Source organism: Diceros bicornis, unplaced genomic scaffold (genome assembly GCF_020826845.1).
Source record: "Diceros bicornis minor isolate mBicDic1 unplaced genomic scaffold, mDicBic1.mat.cur scaffold_317_ctg1, whole genome shotgun sequence".
NCBI lineage: Eukaryota > Metazoa > Chordata > Mammalia > Perissodactyla > Rhinocerotidae > Diceros > Diceros bicornis.
In genome coordinates, this window is record NW_026691188.1 from 11,691 (window position 1) to 20,115 (window position 8,425).

At 56.0% G+C, this 8,425-nt stretch overlaps 1 long non-coding RNA gene across 1 annotated transcript; it reads left to right on the forward strand.

Annotated features, from left to right (window-relative positions):
- Positions 1–4,817: 4,817 nt before the first annotated feature.
- Positions 4,818–8,025, forward strand: LOC131402852 (uncharacterized). The gene is made up of 3 exons (XR_009219013.1): positions 4,818–4,941; positions 5,425–5,528; positions 7,492–8,025. It is a non-coding gene; the product is annotated as an uncharacterized LOC131402852 (long non-coding RNA).
- Positions 8,026–8,425: the final 400 nt, after the last annotated feature.

An 8,425-nucleotide genomic window follows, 5' to 3' on the forward strand; every position in this document is an offset into this window, starting at 1 on the left:
GAGGCACAGCAGCTTTTCCAGGACACAGAACTGGTAGGAAAAAAGAGGTCTGACTTCAGCTCTGTCTCCTCAAAGCTGGGCCCCTGGATCCACTCCCAAGGAGCAGTGGGGAGGGTGGTGATGGGTATTTGTGCACAGTGATGGAGATGACACGAGCAAAGAGGGAGAGCAGCCAACAGCCTAGAGGGGGCTTTGGGTGTGTCTGATTGAATAAAGGGGCCAAGTATTAGAACCTTGAACAAGTGACCTCACTTCCTTGGTGACAGCCCCCAACAGAACTTAGAACTCTGGTTACCAGGCACCCACACTGTAATCACAGCCTCATGTCCAGTTCATTTGAGTGGAGACACTCGACACAGCAGGATGTTCTCATGTTGTCCCGTGACTTTCCGAGCCTCTGGCCCCCGGAAAGCCCAGAATGAGAGCATGTTAAGTCGTTTTAGGCATTGGCTCAGCCCTCACCTCGAATGTCCGTGGCCTTTTGGCAGGAGGAACCATCAGGTAACAGTGTGGGCCAGGGCAGGCCACTCTAGGTCAGGCCAGAACTGTGATCCCAAAAGGACAGCCCCACACCACTTGACACTCATTATGTGTGTGTGTGTGGGAGATGGAGTTAAGGAAGCTGGGGATGAGGAGGACCCAGCCTGGGCAGGAGCAGGAAGCTAGATGGTGGGAGTCGGGCAGTGTGTCATGTTCATACTCAAGATCTTGGCTGCAGGAGATGACGGTGAGTGCTGGGGACCAACCTCCTGTATCTGCATGTGAATCCTGGGCCCTCAAAGTATCCTGGCATTCCTTCCCTGGTGGAGTCTATGCAGATTCCCCTCTGTGCCTGATCTGTGGGTGTGTTTCCCCCTGTGGCAAAGTCCAGGCAGGCCCCTGATCCCTCCTGGCCTGACTGCTGGGCACTGTCACTGCAGAGCTGCACCCAAGAGATGGTCGAGGAGCTGGTGGATGGTTCCAGTTCACCCTCTCCCTGGAAGGAACACAAGTGCACCAGTCCATTAATGACCAGGGCTTCCCTGAGGTGAGTGTGGGTGCAGAGGTGTCTTCACACACAGGACTCTGAGATGACCAAGGCAGTACTAGAATGAAGACTCAAATCTGACAACCCCCTGGACTCCCCGCCACCAGAATTTTTTCACTAGAGTACCCCACAGTCCAACTCTCAAAAGAATCTGGACCTCCAATCTTCCACACCAGCTACACAGGAGGGTAGAAAGTCACCTCAGTCCTCCTGGTGGTTCACTGTGATATCACTTACTGTATGTCCCTCCTCCTCTCCCCCAGTGTGAGGATGAGTTCACTGTGAATTTAAATGAGGCCTGCAGGATGCGTGCCCTCCAGGCAGGCATGATGGAGAAGCTGACAGAGTCCATGTCACCGGCTTTCCTGAGTAGGAACACGTCCAGCTTCACCACCTTCATGGTCAACTACTCGGCCTTAGACACATCCCAACGGGTCCTGGACCAGCTGTTTACTAGCTGAGTAGCCACACCCTCCTCAGCACAGTGGTGACTCTGCCCACTGCCAGCTGTGTACCTTGGGCAAATCCCCACATCTCTCTGAGCCTCAGTTTGCTCTTCTGAAAAGTAGGGGAGGGGGATAAATTTCATGGTGATCTTGTAGGGACTAATGGGATCAGCAATGACAGGTGCTTACCTGGTGCCTGGATCTGCAGAGAGGGCTGTGGACGTGCTGTGGTAGTCCATGGTGTTTATTTTTCTCTTCGCCGTGAAAAGTAGTCTGCCTCACTGATCTCTAGGATGTGGCCTTTCTGAGTGTGGAAAAACACATGGAAAGCACCCTGTCAAGGAGTTGAGATTCCATGCAGCTGGTCCTGATCCTTTTCCTTGGGCTAGCCAATTAAGGATCTCTGGGGCAGCAGAGAGGCCCTAGGCCCACTCAAGTGTCTGGGATGGTCTGGTTGATCCTCATCCATTCAAGTGTGTAGATTAAGCACCTACTACATGCAGGACTTTTGGAGACACTTAGTAAAGTCAGTGAATGAAGGAGACACAATCGCTGTGCCTCAATTGTCGTCTGAGAGTCAGACAGTGACATTAGACATCTTTCGCAGGTCCTGTCTTCCATGGTACATCCCAAGTGATGCCCTGATAGCCTCCTTTATAGCTGGAGCCATCTTCCCTTTTTCCAGCCAGGAGGGCAGAGCACAGGACCATCTAAAAAATTGAGTGGTCTTTGGGTCCAGAATAAGGGCTTCCTGTCCCTACAGAACAAGGTGTGGAGGGAGAGATGGGGGCTGTGGCTGGGGCGGGCCTGTCAGAACCTTGCGTCTCACACATCTTTTGATTCCCAAGGGAAGGCTGAGGTCTGGTGGCTTCCACTCCAGGAAGACAGGAGTCAAAGAGCTATGGATGGGTGCCAGGACCCCTGGGAAGCAGAGGGGTGGCTAGGCTGAGTTGTCTCCAAGAGACACATTCCATCACAGACCCATGTTAATCTGTCTCTTCTCCATATCCACCTCTTCTGACCACCACCTCCAGGCCCAAGACAGGAGGTCTGTGAGCAACCCGCTCAAAAACCGGCCTTTGCTCAATCCAGTTGCACAAGTACATGGAGGGTTGGGCTGGGCTGTGTCCCGGCCCTTCAGGAGAAGAGAGTCAGCAGGAAGAGAGTCACGACAGGCTCTGTGTTCAACTTGCTGGATGAGCAGGGGCTCATCCCCAGGATGGGAACGGGCAGGCATTGGTGCCTTGCATGAGAAGTGTGCAGGGAAAGGACAGGCCTCTGACTCTGTTGCCAAATTGCCTCCCCCAGTGCCATCTCTTCTCTGGTGGGAACCTGCCTGGACCCAGGGCAGGATTTCTGGGAACCCCTGCACTTTCCCTGCTTCAGGATGAAGTTGACATCTCTGCATCTCAGCTTGCCTGGCTCGGAGCTGGGGAGCCACGCCTACTTTCTCCAGCTCCAGCTGGAGTATCCAAGGCACATTGAGGCAGATCTGGAAGGTGAGAAGACTGCAGTCTGGGAAGATGATTTGAAGGATCTTCAAAGTCTAGTTTCCCTTAAAGGCAGTGGGGTCTTTCCTGACTTTGACAGGGACCGTGGAAGTCAGCTACTTGAGTGACACTGTTTCTTTCTCCTGCTGCAGTACCATCTCCAGAGCTCCCTCCAGCTCCAGAGCCAGAGCAAGGGCCAGCTCCACGGCTAGATCCAGCACCAGCACTAGTTTCACCACCTGTGCTAGAGCTGGAGCCAGTATCACCTCCATCAGTCCCTCCAGGGCCAGAGCCACCACCAACATCAGCTCCAGCCCCAGTGCCAGCTCCTGAGCTGGAGCCAGCTGGACCATTGGCTCCAGGGAGAATCCTCACTCCACCTGGAGAGATAACAGCAGAGCCAGATCCAGCCCCAGAGCCCGCCTGCCCCTGGGATGTGACCAGCAAGAACCTGCTGAGGGAGGAGAAGCCTGACTTCTTGGAGTTCCCTCCCCGGCTTGTGGCAGAGCAGTGGACACTGATGGATGTGGTGAGCAGCGGGGCTCTCAGGGCCGGTGGGGTCGGCCTTTGCTGTGCCTTGAGCTGCCCCACACCTGCCATTTCCTGATCCAGAATCCCATGATCTCGGTCCAGCTTCCCTGCTTACCCTCATGTGACCTGAGCAGACTTCTTAATTCCCAAGCTTTTGCTGTCCTCATGTGGACAGTAGAGATGGACACTGAGAGCAGCTGCCATGCAGACTGGCTGTGCAGATGGACGAGGTGGAGCAGAGAGGATGTTGGGCAGAGTCTGCGCTTTGGTGGAGCGGAGCACACTGAAGTGCTGTCTTGTCCTGGGTAGTTCACTCATTTGCCCAGGAGGCCTCAACAGCCTCAGCACTAATTAAGCACCTCATGTGTACATGACTACAAGGCAGAAAAACAAAGCCCGTGGTTGTTGCTGCCTTGTGGAAATGTGCCACTGAAAGAGGCAACAGACCCTAGGATGGTCAGAATGGGTGGGAGATGCCCCTAGAGACGGTCAAGCAGGAGCCGAGTTCTGGTGCTTGGAGGAAGTGAGACTGTGCAGCGAGCAAATGCCACTTCCCTGCGCCACAGTATCATGTCCTGGGTCATCCTGTGCTGGGTGTCCTCAGGGGACACAGGCAACACCCAGGGACTCACACAAGCCTCAGGCCGCATTATCAGCTTCCTGAGCTCAGGCTCTCACCTCTGACTCAGCCTGGGACTGGGGGCTGCGGACGCTGAGCTGGGCTGTGCCAGGGCTGGGTGACATGCCCTGTCCTCCCCAGGAGCTCTTCAAGAAAGTGATGCCCCACGACTTCCTGGACTCCATCTGGTCCCAGTGTGACAACAGGGGCAATGAACACCTGGCACCCACCATCCATGCCAACACGACCCACTTTAACAGAATGGTCGAATGTGTCGTCACCACCTGCATTGGGGACCCGAGCATGATGGTCCAGGACAGGGCCAGGGTGGTGGAGCTCTGAATCCAGGTAACCAAGGTAAGATGTGGGAGGCCCTGAGAGCCCCTCTCTGGAGTCGGGGGAACTGCCCCTTCTCCTTTCTCAGCTCTCGTGTTTGAAGTCTGTGTTCTGAGCACTTGCACAATCCTTAGGCCCCTCCTGCCAGTGCCTCGATGACCTGACTCCTGGTCCCAGTGGTGGGAAGCTCACCCCTTCCTGGGCTCCTTCCTTGGCTTGAGCTAAAATCCTCCTCCTGGAAGTATTCCTCATCAGGTTCCAGCTGTGCCTTTCCTGGGTTCCCTGAGCCGCTGTTTCCTCCAGGACAAGAGACGTCAATGAGGCGACAGAAGCCAGAGGAAGCAGGGCTCCAGCTCCCTCTCACAGCTCATTCTCTTCCCTTCCCCAGGAATGCCAAGGCCTGAGGAACTTTTTCTCACTCCATGTGATCCTCTGGGCTCTGCAGGGCCCCTCCATTCAGCATTTAAAAGAGACATGGAGATGGGTGTCCAGGTGGGTAGGCCTCTCTCCATGCTTGTACCACCTGGGTGGACCAGACCCCGCACAGGGCTGGCATTGCCCTTCTGTCAGTTGGGACCTCCTGGGAGACAGCAAACCCTGGCGATAGAGTCTGACATGGTTGGAAGGCTTGGAGTCTTTCTGAAAATTTAGGCCAGTGGTTCTGCTTCAGGAATCAGTTTCCCTAAGTGACAGATCCTGGCTTGAGCCAAATTGAAGGTTTTCAAGTATTTTCAACAACAGAACTCTCTGTCCACATGAAATTAAGACTGTTTAAAACACATCTGCTGAGAAGATAAGAGAATGGAGGCCCCAGGTGACAATAGGAGAGCCCCCTCCCCAGTCCCAGACACCTCAGGGCTCAGAGGACACAGTGAAAACGCTCATCCAGGCTGTCTGGATCTTCTGGGTTTTCAAACAAAAGGAATTTACCCTCAAACCACTCCATAGTGTTTCTTTCCTTTTTTCCCTTCTCAGGAAGAACTGGACAAAACTTAAAAAGTTGATGAAAACTAGCCAGCGGGAGAGCAGGAAGCTGCTCAAGGAGGTGAGTGGAGGCTGGAGATCTGGAAGGAGGGGAGGTGAGGGGGGGAGAGACCAGGCAGGATGTGCTTTGGGAAGTTTTTCATTTAAGGTTCCATGAGAAATAACGGTCTGTCTTGTCCAGCTTGACAGGAAGCAGGGGGTATGAGCTGCAGGGGCTGGTGGGGACTGTTTGGGGCAGGACGCCTTGGTCACGGGATACAGAGGTGTCGCCTGGACTGTTCCAGGAGGTGAGGAGCTGGCAGAATGAGCAGGTCTCTGGCTTCCATGCGGACCCATCAGCTGGCCCTCTTCCTCCAGGCTGGTGGGTGGATGGAGTGGGTGGGGGTTCCTTTCTTCCTAAAGCAACCCAGCCTGTCCTCAGGAAGCCAGGCCCCTGCTGCTCCTTCTGTCTTCACTGCACGTCGCAGGGGAGGGCACTCTGCCTGCCCCAGGGATGGGCACTGTGAGGTCACACAGGTCTTGTGGACACAGGGGCTGCCCAGCCTTGGGCCAAATGGTGGATCTGGGACAGAACTGTGTGCTCTCTGGGACTGTGTGATCTAGCCCTATAGTGGTCACTGCTGACAAACCAGTGAGTCTCGCCCGGTGGCTTGTTGACAAAGATACACCCCAGATGGCAATGAGAATTATCGGGGAACCTACAGATCCTTAATGGACCTTCCTGACAGGACATTAGAAGTTTCCAAGTGAAAAAGGATGCAAATGTCACCATTACACAGCGCCATGGTCACCCCCTCCACTGTCACTCAGATGTGGCACAAAGGGGTCCCCTTCCCCCTTGGAGGAGTTCTGTGCAGGGTTCATCCTGAGGGGATTCTAGGGAGCTGAGGCCTTTGGCATGGCCTCAGGTCCAGCCTGGTGTCAGAGAATCTCAGGGGGCTGGAAAACACAGAATCCACTTGGATAAGACTCCGAGACACCTTGTGCCACCCGATCCATGGCTCAGGCTGACTGAGGGCCTCAACACACCCCGAGAGTCAGGAGAACAGGACCTTGGTCAGAGGTGTGTCTGGAGGAGGAGTGAAGGCCATGGGCCAGGCCCTTTGGCTGGGAGGTGGGGACGGTCTCCTCTGTGGGCCCCTGAGCAAGTCACTGCCCCTCTGTGGGCCTCGGTCTCCTCATCTGGGAAATGGAGGGAGATGATCTGTGGTGCAGGCCTCACAAGGGTGATGAGGTACAAGGGGGAGAGGAATGTGCAGGAGATTTGCGCTCCTCCTCCTTGAGGGGGGAGGGGAGAGTACTGGTGACAGTCAGATGACACTGAGTCCTCAGGGGACCCTGAGAGGCCTGGGAGTCCTCCTCACACTTTCCTGATAAGGAGAGAGGCTTAGGGGCCTGGGCAGGCCTGAGGGAGCAGAGGAGGGAGTGTTGGAAATGCGAGTGATCTAGAATCAGAGCACTCTGGAATGGGAGCAGCCATAGACACCAGATGTCCGAGGTCCAGGATCAGGGGCCTGGGAGACACGGGGAAGGGAGCATGGCCTCCCTGAGCCTGTCCTTGACCCTGCAGGACGTGACCTCTGTGTGGGCCACCATAGAGATGGATCCCCAGGGAGCCCAGGAGAGACAGCAGCAGCAGGTGAGGGGGCCTGAGGGGGAGGGTGTCAGAGGAGGAGGTCTCTCTCCTCACGGCTTGAGGCCTCCCTAAGAGAGGGGTCCCTCCTCCTCCAGCCCAGCTCCTGGAGCCCCAGAGCCTGCTATGCCTGCCCTGGAAGTGACCAGGAGGAGGCCTGGGAGGGCTGGGCCCAGGATGAAATAGAGAGGGGAGGGGCAGGGAGCACATACTCTGGGATTTGACAAAAGCCGCCCCTAGGAGGTGACTGGGGAATTTGGGTGGTCCTGGAGGGGGCAACTGAGGGGAGGCCGCTGAGGGTCCTAGGCTGCTCTCTGTGGGAGTCTGTGGTGGGCAGGAGGCTGGGGTGAAGGGATTTGGGGGAGGGTCAATGGGGACACCTGAGATGTGGGACTCATCTCACCACTCCCACCCTGATTTCACAGGGTGTCGTCCCCTTCCTGGGCACGTTCCTCTATCACCTGAAGCTGCTGGACATTGGGATGGAGGATGATCTGGAAGTGAGTGAGCCTGGAGGTGGGGCCAGGGAGAAGTATCCTGAGGTTTGGGAGGCGATAGCCCTGCACTGGGCCCTGAGCTCTCAGTACCTGGCAAACCTTCTCTCATGAGAGCCCCATGGCCACCCCTGGGAGCTGGAGAGTCAGGCCCATCTTAGCAATGCATGAATAGACGGCCCACGTAAGCCCCCCACCAGGCTCCCTGGGCTGGTGAAGCTCAGAGCTGCCTGTCTGCAGAGCTGCAGGAGGCTGTGTCTGAGCTGCACTCAGCCTCCCCCTCAGGTCCTGCCCCTGGGGGAGTGCCATCAGCCCCTGCAAGTGAGGAAGAACTTCTGTGGTCCAGCTGTCCCTTCCTCCCTGAGGCCCCAGTCTCCCCATCTGTCATCAGAGAGGGTGTGCTACATAAGGTCTCTGGCCTCAGCTCCCCTGTCCCTCCTGCTCTGGAGCCCAGAGCCTGGCCCAGTGTCAAGTTCTCTTTGTGGAAGGTCTGCCCTCTCCTGGGCCCTGACGTTCCTGCAGCCTGAGAAGGGGTGGGATGGGGGTTAGTTATGGGCTTAGGGGGCTGTTTCTGATGGACATTGGCTGTCTCCCTTCCAGGGAAATCAGGCCAACTTCCAGAAAGGATGTGAGGTGAGCAGGGGTGGGGAGGGTGGGGAAGTGGATATCACAGAGCTCCCCTAGCAAGACATTCTCTGGCCTCATCCCTTGGGTCAGATCCACAAAGCTGGGAATCCCATCACGTTGGTGAGTGTAGGGGGGGCTGGCATCAAGGACATCTTCCTGGATGAGGAACTAATTCAAGCCAACTGTGAGAACAGGCAAGTCCTGAATGGAGTGGGAAGGAAAGAGGGTTCCCGAGTGA